Genomic DNA, 13,425 nt, shown 5'->3' with positions numbered 1-13,425 from the left:
GTCGTTATGGTGTTTATCATATGTACATTTCAATAGCACCAAATTAAGTCTAGCAATGATCAACATATGTGCCAAGATGTTGGGCTTTTTTTTTTTTCCTACAAAATGTGTGTTTTTTGCATCTTGCTACTATATGAAATACAAATATAAAGGAAAAAAGTGGCCTATGTATGGTGCAAAACCACTTCCCAGCATCACAGTGCCCTATAAATATGTGTGTGACAGCTCGCTAGCAAAGTGCATTCCCAATTTGGATGGACCATGGCAGTTCTGTGGGATGTTGGTTCATTGTGAGCTTGTCCAGCTGGCAAGGTAATTAATGTCAGTCTCCCAGAAGAGTTATAAATATTCTCATACACCACACTCCTTCTTTTGCTTCTTCAGCTTTTCTGTGCACAGCGGTTTTGACCAGGGCATGATCACTAGGTTAGCTTGAACCGTGTCTAGCTTATGCTCATCATTTAACCAGCCAACTCCTGCTTGATGTGGCAGCTCATTATTGAGGGATATCTCCTAGCACATTCCTTTGTGGCTCAGCGGGGGCTTGCGGGCAGATGGTAACTGCTTTGGTGCTTGAAAGCGCTTGTAAAATCATGTAACAAGAATGTTTAAGCCAGTATCACAGCCCAGCCAGGTCAGATTTCTGCCAGGACTCTTCAACTCTGGTTCCTGAACCAGGAATCTGATGAACCCTGTCAGAAAAAGGCTTTATTGGGCTTACAAAATACTGGGAAAAATAGTTACTGCACCAAATCAGGCTGTTTGTTCTTCTGAGATGAGAACAGCAGCACAGTGCCTGTAGGGCTGGAGGGGGTGAAACAGCTGTGATCCTGTTTTCGCAGCAGCATGGGAAATGCCCTTTATTTGCATTTAACAGGCGTCTGGTCCATATAAACAGCAGTAGGTAACGGGTATGGCAATTCTGTGCCACCAAGGGATTGGGTATTGAATGGCAACTGCAGAACTGCACCCCAAGCTCAGCCTGGATTTAAATCCCAGGAATTTCAGCTGGAAGCATCCAGACGAGTCTTCCTGTGAGCTGCGTGAAAGCTCAGGCCACCTCTCTTGTTTAAATGGGAAATGAGTGCTGCTGAGATCCCTGCAAAAAGCAGCTGGAGGTATCGAGCAAGGGATGCAGCCATGACAGCCCCCACCAACACTCCCCACCAGCCAGCCCCAGTGCTGTCTGCTCTGCGGGGCCTTTGGGAGCGTGCTCTCTTTCCCCATGCTGTAGCAGGAGCTTGGACAGTCACCACACTGCACAGCCTCCTGCTCTCCAGGCCACGTGCAGGAGAGAGAGGCATTTCAATGCCACAGTTTAATTAGCCACATTATTTATTGGCTTCCACCCCTTTTCATCGACTGTGTGTCAGAGCTGCATTTACCAGCAGTGGAGTGCTAGGGAACAGAGGGCACCCAGGGGCGTAAGGCACTTGCAATATTTCCCTAAAATATCCTCAATCACACTGATATTTTCTCTCTAAGGAATGGGAGAGCGCACATAAAAATCATGAGTAAACATTTTGACACATGGAGTCAAGGAGAGCTGTGCCATCATCTGCATTGGAGCATGATTAAACTGCAGCTGACCAGCTGCTAACAAGGGGAAAATATTCCCGCGTGTTAATACATTTTCATGATGTCCAGATGTGTACATTTACAAGCATGGGAAAGGGCATGTTTGCTAATCTGAATTACAGTGTGTCTTTTCTAAATTGACAGGAGAGCCACCCTTGGTGTTGCTCTTTAATACGGAGCAGATCCTGTCACCAGCCAGAGGGATATCTATTCTCCCTGTTCCACCAAATATTTGAAATATTTATGCGGGGTAATCAGTAGGGAAGAGCTTTGTCATTAAATAAAACACATCATAATAAACAGAACCATACTAGCCTAAAGATACGCGTTCAAGGGGAAAGCCGAGATTTCCTATGAGTGCAGTTTTACAGAGCAGCTGAAGTCATTATAAATATGAATGAATGAAGAGTAGACTACTCTGAGTCCCCAAATTAAGATTCCTTTACTTGTACATAAACTACTGTATCACTTCTACGGTGCTACAGAGGAAGGTGAGTCATTAGGAGAAACAGGAACGCAGGGAAGGCTTGGCGGTCCAGGGTAGAGAGGATTGGTATAATAAAAATAATGAATATGGGTGAAGTGATGGGAGGAGAAGGTGGAAGAGATGAACAGAGCACTGATATTACCTGCGACTGACAGCCTCACAAAAACTAATTGGGGCTGAAGAAGCTGATGAATTACATATGAGAAAATTGTGTTTGAATATTAATAGGCACTGCCCCATTATTGTCCAATTCTAAATCCATTAAATTTGAAGGGGCTTAAAGTTTGGAAAAATACATTTTCTCACTCCAGTGACAAGATGAATAATGCAAGGATTAGGAGATACGACTTTTTGCAAGTGTCCAAACCCACGTGTGAAGTAGAGCCAGCACACAGCTAATAGGCAACTAAAGCCCCACTTAAATCTTTCCTATTTTGAAGGTTTTCGTGAAACACAGACAGTGAACCAGGATCTATTTCTTCATAAGCTTGGCAGTGTCACTCAGCATTTGCCTTCAGACAAGGAAAAAGTGTTGAACAGTGTATTTTCCATTTGTTTTGCTATTATGGTGATTTAAGAATAATGATTTGCCATTGCTTGGCTCTGTGATTCATTTGATTGTTTTCCCTCATTTCAAGTTGAATCTTAGTTTTTAATCCGTTTGCTGTCATCTCTCATTTCACCAAAGCACACATATTGCTCATATTACCATGCAAATAGGTGCTATATAAATGAAACATATTATTACGATCATTAAACTAAAAGAACCCAGAGCCATTCATTACACAGCGTGCTCTTGGCCATCCCCTCTGCATGCATGCACAGCCTGGCTCTCTATCTCTGCTGGCAGAGCTCTGGGCTGTGGTGCTCCTGAGCATCCCGATGGAGAAGTGTTATGGCAGAAGGGCATGTGGAAGTAATGCAGCAGATTTATCACCAGCGAATTACAACATGTTGACCTCAGGCAGAAACCAGGGATGAGAATACAGCCATGAGTTTCAAGCTCATCAGTCCCTGGAGAAATGGAGGGAGCAATGGGACAGACAGTATCACTCAAAGCTGAGTAAGATCAAGGCTGCCTGATACCTTCCTTCCAGAACAACATCTGCTCAAAGACAAGAAACCTCCAGGAACAATTTTTGGAGTGCTTTCTGTATTTGTGTGCTGGGGGGATGGTAGGAGGAAGAGATCTTATTCACATTCTGTTAATTAAATTCTTCTATAAAAGAGAATATATATTGTGCTAAATTAGGTCAGAAAAATTAAATGTATTTGCTGAATGCCTGAGTAGGAGGGGCTGATCTATGCTTTGCAAAGGCACAGGGATTCATTGTCTTCTTCAGAGTCCTGAGAGAGGCGAGTCAGCCGACTCCAGCCACGTCTGCTATTGCTGCTTTCTGTGCTGGCATGCTACACACCTATTGGCTCTAGATTTCCTAATTACTTGTGTTCATACTGCAAGCCAAGACTGGCCAGCCGGCTCCTGAGAGGGAAAAATACATTCAGCCTCTTGAAGCTGAGTGCTCTCTCTCTTCTTAAAGGGCTTGCGCCAGCCAGCAGCTGAAGGATGCTGTGATCAGCTTCCCCTGGGCTTCCAATGAACGCTCTGTGGAATTTTGGGTGCCAGGGAAGTTGCACAGATATTGCAGGGCTGGCCTAGGGTGGGAGTGGGGCAGGGAGAAAAGGCCAGGGAGAAGTTTGGGCTTTATGTCTTGCCCTGGGTTTCCCAACACAGAAAGGATGTGGAGCTATTGGCTGTTGGAGTGGGTTCAGAGGAGGTCCATGAAGGTGGTCAGAGGGTTGGAGCACCTCTGCTATGGGGCCAGGTTGAGGAGTGGGCTTGTTCAGCCTGGGGAAGAGAAAGCTCTGGGGAGACCTACTTGTGGCCTTTCAGTACTGGAAAGGAGCTTATATGCAGAAGGGGGACAAATTTGTGTAACAGTGATAGGTCAAGGAAGAATGGCTTTAAACACTAAGAGGGGAAATTCAGGTTAGATGTCAGGAAGAAATTCCTTACTCATGAGGTGATGAGGCTCTGGCACAGGCTGCACAGAGAAACTGTGGATACCTGTCCCTGCAGGAGTTCAAGGCTGGTCTGGATGGGGCCCTGGGCAGCCAGAGCTGTGGCATCCCTGCGCATGGTGAGGGTGTTGGAACTGCATGATATTTATGGTCCCTTCTAACCCATGCCATTCTATGACTCTATGACTCAGTAGCTCCTCACAGCAGATAAATGCTATTTTAAGGGTTAGGGCAGGATGTGCAGAGGGCTTCAAAGACCAGCATATATTGTACTGGGCAGGTGAGTATGGAAAAGAGAGCAGCTGCTTTAAGGAGCCTGCGTAGGATACAGTGGCAGGAGAATTGTTGACTCTGGATGAGGAATTAGGAATTTAAGCAGGAGTTCACTGAGTAATCTGGAAAGAATCAATGTTTGAGAGCAAAGGGGACTAGAGGCTATAACATATATGTATGTTGCCCTTTAACACAAGGCCATACAGACACACACGATAACATAGCATCCCCTGGCCTTCTGGGAATCTAACAGCCAGCAGTGACATGATCAGACTGGGAAAATCTCCCTCTATTACCAGCTCTGACCCCCTGCTGTGCCGTCACACACATCAGCAGCAGTGGCAGCATGGAGGACAGCACACCTGAGAGCACCAGAGGCTGATGAGAAGCGCAAAGGGCACAGGAAGTTGGAGGGCTGCCACATGGGCCAGAAGGCAGCTCAGCCCAGCTCAGAATTGTTTGCAGCTCACTGAGCACAGCTGGCAGAGCGCGCTCGAGCCCTTAGTGCCCCCGTTCTGCATGGTGAGGCCAGGAAATGGTGCTCTCCCAAATGAGGCTGTGGGAAGCTAATGCTGGGGAATGGATGGGAAACAACTCCTTCAGGGATTTCTCTCCATATCAGTACTTCCTCAGTCCTCCATCCTAACATGGATAAGAAATTACCAGTGCTGAGATCTATCTCGGAGAAAAAGTTGTGCCTTCCTTCATAGTATCAAGAAAGCTTTTCGTCATCACGAGGTGAATAGCAGATTATTTTTTATCTGTGAGATTTTGGTGGGGTTTCTTGATGCGACTGGGCCGCATTTGATGCAAGGGAAAAACTATCAGAGAACAAAAAACTGGCTCAGGCTGTATTGCTGATCTAGAAAAGCCGCCGCTGACTCATTGCCAACTCATGCGGAATGGAATCACAGAAATTTACAAATAATTTGAACAGTACGCCTGTTAAGTACAAAGGCTGATGGAGCTTTACAAGCCCACCGAGGTGCGGTGTAGAGTGTCGAGGGACAGATCAGTGCAGCTCCCAGCTGCTGAGCGCACACAAGGTATTTTGTGCTGGCCTGAAATAACACTTCGTGTCTCAGGAAAACCATCTTACCGTCCGCAGGAATTGCCTGGGGACTCACCTTCTGAGGTCTGGCTGCTTTATTTAGAAATTCAGCCGATATTTTTCATTTTGGTTATCAGAGAATCGAAACAAACAACTCCAACAAGATGTACTGAGCTAGTCTTAGAAACAGCCTGCAAAGAATGAAAGCTGAACAAGGAGGATTTGTGGTAAAAGGGCAGAAGTCATCTGATATAAGCAGTGCAAACACCCCTGCAAATGGCTCTGACGTTTCAGAATGGAGTCTACAGAGCCAAGTGGCACTGCCTGGATGGATCCACAGGGACTGCGAGGGCCAGGCTTTGGGCTGAACAATGAGGAGGAGATTTACTCTGTCCCTTCACAGACAATCCTGTCTCCTAATGGAAGAGGTTACTTGAGAGTGTGCTAAGTCCCTCCCAAAGTTTCCATTCACGAGTTATCCTCGAGGTGGTCAAAGATCTCTTCTTACCAAAGAGTGCGAAAGAAGAAAGGGAAAATGTATCTGAAGCTGTTAAAATTTGACTCCCGGTAGAATCTCAGATACAGCTTGGAAACTCCTTGCCCCAACTTTGTGACAGCTTCCTCAAGAGCGAGGAGATCCATGGTGAAAGACATGCTCAGGAAAAATCCCTCGGCAGAACTCGAGCTCCTTCAGCTGAGCAGTTCAGACTATCTATATCTCAGTAACATCTGGTAGATGTGTTTGTTGCTCAGCTTCCGTTTGTAAATATGTTTGCTCTTAGAGCCATGTGTTAATATGATTTTCCTTGTAGGGGTGGATTATTTTCTACTGTGTGGTACAGTTAATGTCCCATTTGTAACAACATAACTTAGCAGCTTTGTCAAAATTTATACAGTCATTAAGAGCTAATAGGTAACTGGTATTAAATTGCATTGAGTGTTGGTATGTTTGAGATTCAAGTAATCCCGAGTAGGGGCTATTGATTTTACCCAGCCAGGAGTGCTCAGCACTTCTGAGACACAGGTCCATAAATTGCTGCTATTTTTATAACTGTCCAAACTAACAGTCTTCATGCCTAAGAATTGTCCTTTCCTCTCCTGGATATAACAATCACATTCTCATTGTGTTTCTTACACTCCCTGCATATTTGTTTGCCAAAAGTCTATACAGTCACTAGCATACCAAGATTTAAAAGCAGCATGACAGCACCCATGTCTGTACATACTCCATCTTCATCACGTTGGAGGCTGAAACTTCCTGGCAATTGGAAAAAAAAGCCATTAATACTCATAGCCTTTTATTAGCCAAGCCAGATTTGTTTTAATTTTCCTTTGGCAATAGCAGTAGCTCCTTCGGACTGCACAAGCAGCTACACCTGAGTGGAATCCAAACAGACACTGTGCTTCCACTGCATAAATGTTAACTCTTGCACTGTGCCTTGGGTAATTCAGACTCAGGGAAGTCCTCCTGGCAGTCACTCCAGCTAGAAACAACTATAACTTGCAACGCAACCACTGTTTTACCCAAGGTAACCACAAGCATGAAGATGCAGCCAACCTGCACCATGCACTACGGCTAAAAAGCTCCTAGAGCTCAACATAGGCTAACACTTTTGCTTCATTATGCTCAAGAGAGAAAGCACAACACAGTCTCCAAATGCAGAATTTACTTGTGGTGTGAATTCAGCTGTTTGCAGAGAAAACAGTAATATCATGAGGTAATGATTGTGTTCTGTTTAAGGCCATTTCTAGCCCATTGATTTTTGCAGTCTGAAGCAGCTTCCCCCAGATATGATTTTTTTTTTGGACCTTGATCCATAGCTCTGAGTTTGCAGAGAGTGAGTCCCTCCCTCTTGGAATCAATTCACCTGAAGTGCTGGGTGATGGCAGCTGCTCTGGCATTTCCCCTCTGCCGGTAATGTCAGAGTTACCTTTAACCAGTCCTTCCCTCCCCACCAAAACCACCTTTATTTGTATTCTGTTCTCATCTCAATTCTAGTGAGAACCGTGCCTTGCAAACCAAACAGGGGGGAAATGCAGTACTTGCTCCATTTGGTTTTATTTTCTTCATCATCTAAACAGGCATCTTAAAAACTTTCAGCACTGAGTTGCATTTTAAACTGGTACATTAGGGTTCATTTATACTTACAGAAACAGATATGTTGAAGTTGTTGTCTCCGAGAGTATCCGATTGTTATTCTTTGACAGAGCTGTCACTAGAGGGTCCATTTTGAGCTCATTCATTGAAAGCTGTGGCAGCACAGCAGCCAGCCTTAGCTCTGCTCTGCCTCCAGAGATTTGCAGAGAAGCTATTTGGAGTTTATCACACAGTTTTGCAAAACACTACAGCCTCAGCAAGCTGTCATAAAGAGGCTCTCATTCCAACTGGGCTCGTTTACAAGAAGTATTTTATTACTCTCTGGTCTGTTTTATCCCGCACCTTGCAAAATCTTTCTTCACCTCTTTTACTCTGCTGATAGACTAAAAAAACCTGAAATAGGACTCCAAAAAATGCTTGGTATTTTTAATGCATTTATAATTCAAAAGCTATCCAGCTCCACTCAGAGCAGAGTTCTTTGATGCTAAGCTGTTCCACAACCCGAGACTGCACAGCCAGGGTCTGCTACACAGAGCATTGCTTTTGCTTCCCCAGGCTGCTCTGCAGTGGCTCGTTCCCACCTGTGGCCATTCTGCATGCTGACAATCGGCCCCTTCCATTGGCTTTTTTTCTTTTTGTGAGAGATTTTTAAACCTGAGCATCCAAAGCTGACGTGTCTGAAGAGCAGAGCACTTTTCATCTTGCAGGGTGGATATCAGAGTGAACACGTCCATGAGGCTGATTTTCCTCTGCACCTTGCTCTGTGTGTTGGCTTTGTCCCCAGCCTGTCTTCCAGGGGATGGCTGCTGGCTCTGTGCCGCCTTCCCTTGGCATGGCGTGACAAGGGACAGGAGGGTGTTCCAGCTGGGAAGTTCAGATTTGGGACTGTATTGGGCTTGTCATCTTAAGTACACTAATCTGCAGCAATAAAAGCCTAGGTGTGTCTTCCCCACCAAGCACTGACGATGCAAGCAGCAGCACTGCCAAATGGCGCAGTTTTATCTCAGGACGTATAAACATTTGGTGCATTTCCCAAAGTCTCAGCTCAGTGAGTCAAACGATTATGAGCACACACCAGCTTCCAAAGGTGTGGAGCCAAGTTCTTGCCACCACTCTGCCCTTTCCAGCGGAGCTGAAATGTTGTGGGAAGAGAAGCAAAATGCACCATTCGTCACAATAACATTGCTGAGACAGTGAGCCGCATCCACCCAGCACGAAGGCCAGAGGGGAAAGAGCCAGATCCATGCAGCCACCTGCCCCAGGGATGCTCTGGTTTGGGTTCCGTGTTTGTTGCAAACCCATTCTGGAGCCCGGAGAGGAAAGCAGCTGCCACTTCGAAACTGCTGTGTCGCACATGGCTGCCTGCCGGCTGAGCTTCCCTCCCATCCAGCACTCTGCTCTGCTCTCCTTCCCCCATCGTCCCCAGAGGCAGAACATCCTTTCATCCTTTTCTGGTTCAGAAGGAGCTGGTTCCTCCCAGCACATCGATTTCAGCAGTCATAAGATTTCCATAGGAGACTTAAAAATCTTTGGCTTGCGTGGGATTTTTGTACTTGTTTAGTGACAGTAATTCGAGTGATTTTTCTCATCCACTTCTTGTTCATCCATATTAATGGGTGACAGCCTGTAACAAATGCATTCATACCTGACAGATATTTCTTATTAGCATAAATTTGAGCTCCTTAGTGAGGTAATTAATACCAAACTTTTCTGTCATTTTGTAAGATCATAATTCCAAGAACTATTTTTTAACCCACATAAACAATGATTTACAGCTTTGCAGGTAAAAGATTGAAAACAGCTCCTCATTGTATGCAGAGGGATCTGCCTGTACAACACTTTCCCCACAATCTGGTCTATGCAAAGCAGAGACAAACCACATTCATTTACTTTTCCTCAAAGACTTTCTCATACTTAAAATAGCTGCTGCTTTTAAAAAAGCCTATCTGTGTCTCTGATGCCTGTGGATGTAACAGCAATTTCACAGTAGCTGGCAGTTAGTTTTCTGGGTGACCATGCCAAGAGTCACATCCCACATCACGGTTTCCTTCCCCAGCCCAGCTTCAACTGTCCCACTTTGGAATTGTCTTTCCCCAGATATGCTTTGTCTTCATGTAGCTTGAAGACCCTAACAGACAGCTCTCACCTTCCAAATAGATTTTATGGAAAATAAAAATAAAGAGTATCACCTCCGATTCAGAAAAAATTTCCTGCTCTCCGAAGCCCAGCCTTCCATCCCTGGTTCCAAAACCTGTCATAAGGTCAATGCTTAGTGCTAAACATTAGCCAGAAGGTTTGTGTTTTACTCCTTCCCCCACTGTTAGCAATTTCTGCCTAATAAGAAGCATAACCGATGGTACTGCTTGCGGTGCCAAAAGGAGGGGCAGTGCTTTGCCAGCCATACAGATGTGTTTCTGGGTCTCACTCCTCCTGCCTTCACTGCAGCTGGCAGCCATGCAGCACGGTGGCACGCATCATCTCCCAGAGCCAGCTGCCACTAGCCCTGTGAGTACAGATGCCTTCTGCAGGGACTGAGGACCCATGGGGGTGCTCTCCTGAAACCCGCCATGCCCACAGCAGTTGGGTGGTGGGGACGGGCCCCTGGGGCTCCTGGGGACACTGCCTCAGAATGAGGCTGCTCATGGGGATTTCAGCCGTGGGGAAGAGCTCATCACACAGCAGCTGCTCATCACCGCCTGGTCTGGACTGAAGCCAAGGGCAATGACGTAGGGCTGAAAGCCTCTGTATCCCAAAAGCAATCCTCTAAGCCATCCAAGTCCCTCTAAAGCTCTGGCTGTTTGTGAGCTGAAGACTTTGAGGCTATCCATATTGCAAGGGTAGGGTGAAAACATTCCTGTAGAGAGAATCCCAGTGCTTGCTTTATTTTGAACGTGCAGTCCAGCTCCTTCCCCAGCATCTGTTTTTACCTTTTGAGAGACCAATACCTACCCTAGAGCAGGGGAATTTGTCTGGATTCATGTCTAAAAATGTTCCACTTTCATCACCTTTTTTACTACTTCAGCCAACAGGGTCTTATCAATATACACTGATGTATTAGAGGTCTTTTCCAACCTTAATGATTCTATAATTCTATGATTAGATGATTGTATGAATTACATGTTTGTGCTGTTTGAGTTTATGGACTTACATTAAATTTAATTCTTACACTGGAAAAAAAGCAGTAAAATAAAGCTGCAAAACATCCATAGCTGCCAGCGTCACATTTTTCAACTGAACTGCTATGTCTGCTTTGGCCTTTTTGGTAAATTATGATTTATCCTTCTACCAAAATCACTGGAGGAGTAGTATTACATGTTTGTTTCTTTTACCTCATTGTAGCAGTGTTTTACAGTGGTTCAGGAGGTGTAAGTCCACAAAGCACTTATGCAGGTTCAAAAAAGTCCTCAGAGGAGCTCACAAAAGAAACTGACCAAAACCTGGTTTAATAGGCAGAACGTATTCAGATCCAACTAATTTTAATCAGCCTGTTTTGGGGGATGGCCCAGACATCCTGTGCTATTTCCCAGTGAGGATCTCTGTGCTACACTACTGCAGGGTCACTAAAGTGCTATCTGTAACTATTGGGATCAATAGGGATTTTGCTATTGAATTCAGTGCAGATTCACTAGTGATACAGCTGAGGATTATCTCCTTCTGATTTGATCGCTGCAGCATTCACCCATTTCTCATACACACCCAGCGTGGGTATTTGCACATATCTGACAACTATCAACATCTCTGGCTTTCACCAGATAACTCCAGTATAAACACTACTGATCATTTAACTGTTGTAAACACTATGTTTAAAATGATTCTATCAGGAAGGGTCTAATATACAAATGCCTGTAAAGCCAAATAAGTGTTTGTGAAGATGTTTTATCATCTGCATGAAGACCACTAATATCGCTGCACAAGGTTTCAGCCAACCAGATCAGCTCCCAGTCATGGACTGCAGTGCCACGATTCATATTTGCAGAGCAGAAGGTACTCAGGAACTCTCCATCAGAATTTCACATACACTTATTTTCTAATCACAAGGCTATTTAAATGCAATTACACTCCCCACTGCTCTCTCCATCCACTTGCAACATCTAGAAGATGCCAGTAGGAAGGAAGCAGGCAGCTTGCTGTTGAACATCATGCTCCAGACTGGGCTCCTTCTCAGCTCAGTCAGGCTGCTGTTGGTAGCTGCTGGAGCTGCTGAAACTCCCTGCTGTGACAGTTCAGGGAGCTGGGTGAAACAGCCCTATACTGGGAAGCATATGGTGGTGAAAACTAATTCATTTACAATGTATTGATACAAGAATAATAAATATAATTAAATTCATTAATAAAATCATTTGGCTACATTTGCAGCAATGTGAAATCCCATTAAGGGCTCTGAGTCAAGTTCTAAATAGAAAGTTTAGGAAGGCTTTCCATTTAATTTAGAAGCGGGGTTTCTTTTCTGTGTGATACTCATTCTGCAGAGGGCAGCGTGCTCTTAAACCTGAGTGATTTCTGAAACTCTGAACCTTTGGCACTTTAGAAAAGGTCATCAGTGCCTCAAAAACATGGACATAACACCAGTGAGCAGAACAATTTTTACTGCTTAATGTTAATGAAAAATACATTTCAAGTAAATATTAAGCATGCTAATGAAATTCATTCTAGTGGCAGTGGATTTATGCTCTATTTGTTAGTTTTTTATTCAAGTAATTGCAATTACCTGCAGAGAAATGGAGATTCCTAGGAAGTTATTAGCTGGAGTTCCTAAAGATAAAACCCTCAAGAACCTATAAATCTCTTTGAAATTTCCTTTAACTTTAGCTTCCTATCAGGAAAATTTTAATTTTAATGAGGAAATGAAAGTGTAAGTATGTCATATATGATGTTCTAATTGAGTTTGTTGTTGATAGTCTAATAGCACAAGCATCAGAACAGAGAGCAAGAAGGGACTTTGAAATAAAGGCAATGAGCCAACTAGTTGCTGAATGGCAGCTTATATGCAAGTGAGTACATAAACATATTTTGAATGTGTTGCCTTGCTTACATTAACAAGAAATTGGGGAGGGTTGGGGAGAGGAGCGGAGGAGATGCACATTTATGGGGGGGTTGCACTCATGTGCATATTCAGCTTGAGATTGAGCCTCTGGATTCTGCATAAAGAACTGGGTGAGACTAGAAGTAGCTGGGGATGTGGTTCATCTCATACTGACTTTTCAAGATTTGCAGGACTCAGTGGACTGATTAATTCAAGCTGCACCTATGAAGGTGATAGGGATTGATAGGGATTTGGCAGAGACATCATAGTCGCCTGAGCTCTGGTGACCAAGAATCTGCTTCTCCAGGTGGACACCCCTGTTATCAGAGTTGCATTCGTCTGCACTTCACTTTAGGGACAGAGGCCTCTTTTTGATGTTTGCTTGACTTGTTTGTCCAGGATTCAGGATCTTTTACGTTGTCCAAGTTACGTGAGCACGTTAGCTCATTTAATCATCTGTACCCCAATCATCTGCAAGGACTATGTGGCATCAAATACTAACTACTAAAAGCACTGCTCAAGAAGCATTCAGCCTAGCTCTTCTCATCACTCCAAAGGAAGAGATCTGAAGAATACTGCGTGCTATCTCCAAACATCACCAGTGGTGCTTCTCACGCACAGCCAGCCAGGATCAAAATAAATTGCCAGAAATATCGAACCATTTACAAGTGTAAACCTCAGTAACCGGATGACTTACAACTCAGTCAAAGAAGAACCGCAGTTTTCTCAAGATTCCAGGTCTCATGTAAAATATCATCTACTTCTGACTTCTGAGTAAATATGTGCTTTTGTTATCAGGCACCTGACATTTACAAGATGAATCCTGCGTGAATTTTACAATAGAGAATGAAAGTGAAAATCCTTCTTGTCTGATGAAAGGTAAACTGGGTAAT

General features: G+C 44.4%; 1 long non-coding RNA gene across 1 annotated transcript; it reads right to left on the bottom strand.

Annotated features, from left to right (window-relative positions):
* Positions 1-7,451: 7,451 nt before the first annotated feature.
* On the bottom strand, positions 7,452-9,771 carry LOC107309135. The gene is made up of 2 exons (XR_004306425.1): positions 9,699-9,771; positions 7,452-9,133 (listed from the first exon to the last, which is right to left on the bottom strand). It is a non-coding gene; the product is annotated as an uncharacterized LOC107309135 (long non-coding RNA).
* Positions 9,772-13,425: the final 3,654 nt, after the last annotated feature.

The sequence above is a fragment of the Coturnix japonica genome, chromosome 2 (genome assembly GCF_001577835.2).
Source record: "Coturnix japonica isolate 7356 chromosome 2, Coturnix japonica 2.1, whole genome shotgun sequence".
Lineage (NCBI taxonomy): Eukaryota > Metazoa > Chordata > Aves > Galliformes > Phasianidae > Coturnix > Coturnix japonica.
Note: the sequence above shows the minus strand (reverse complement) of the source record. Positions and strands in the feature narration are given on the sequence as shown.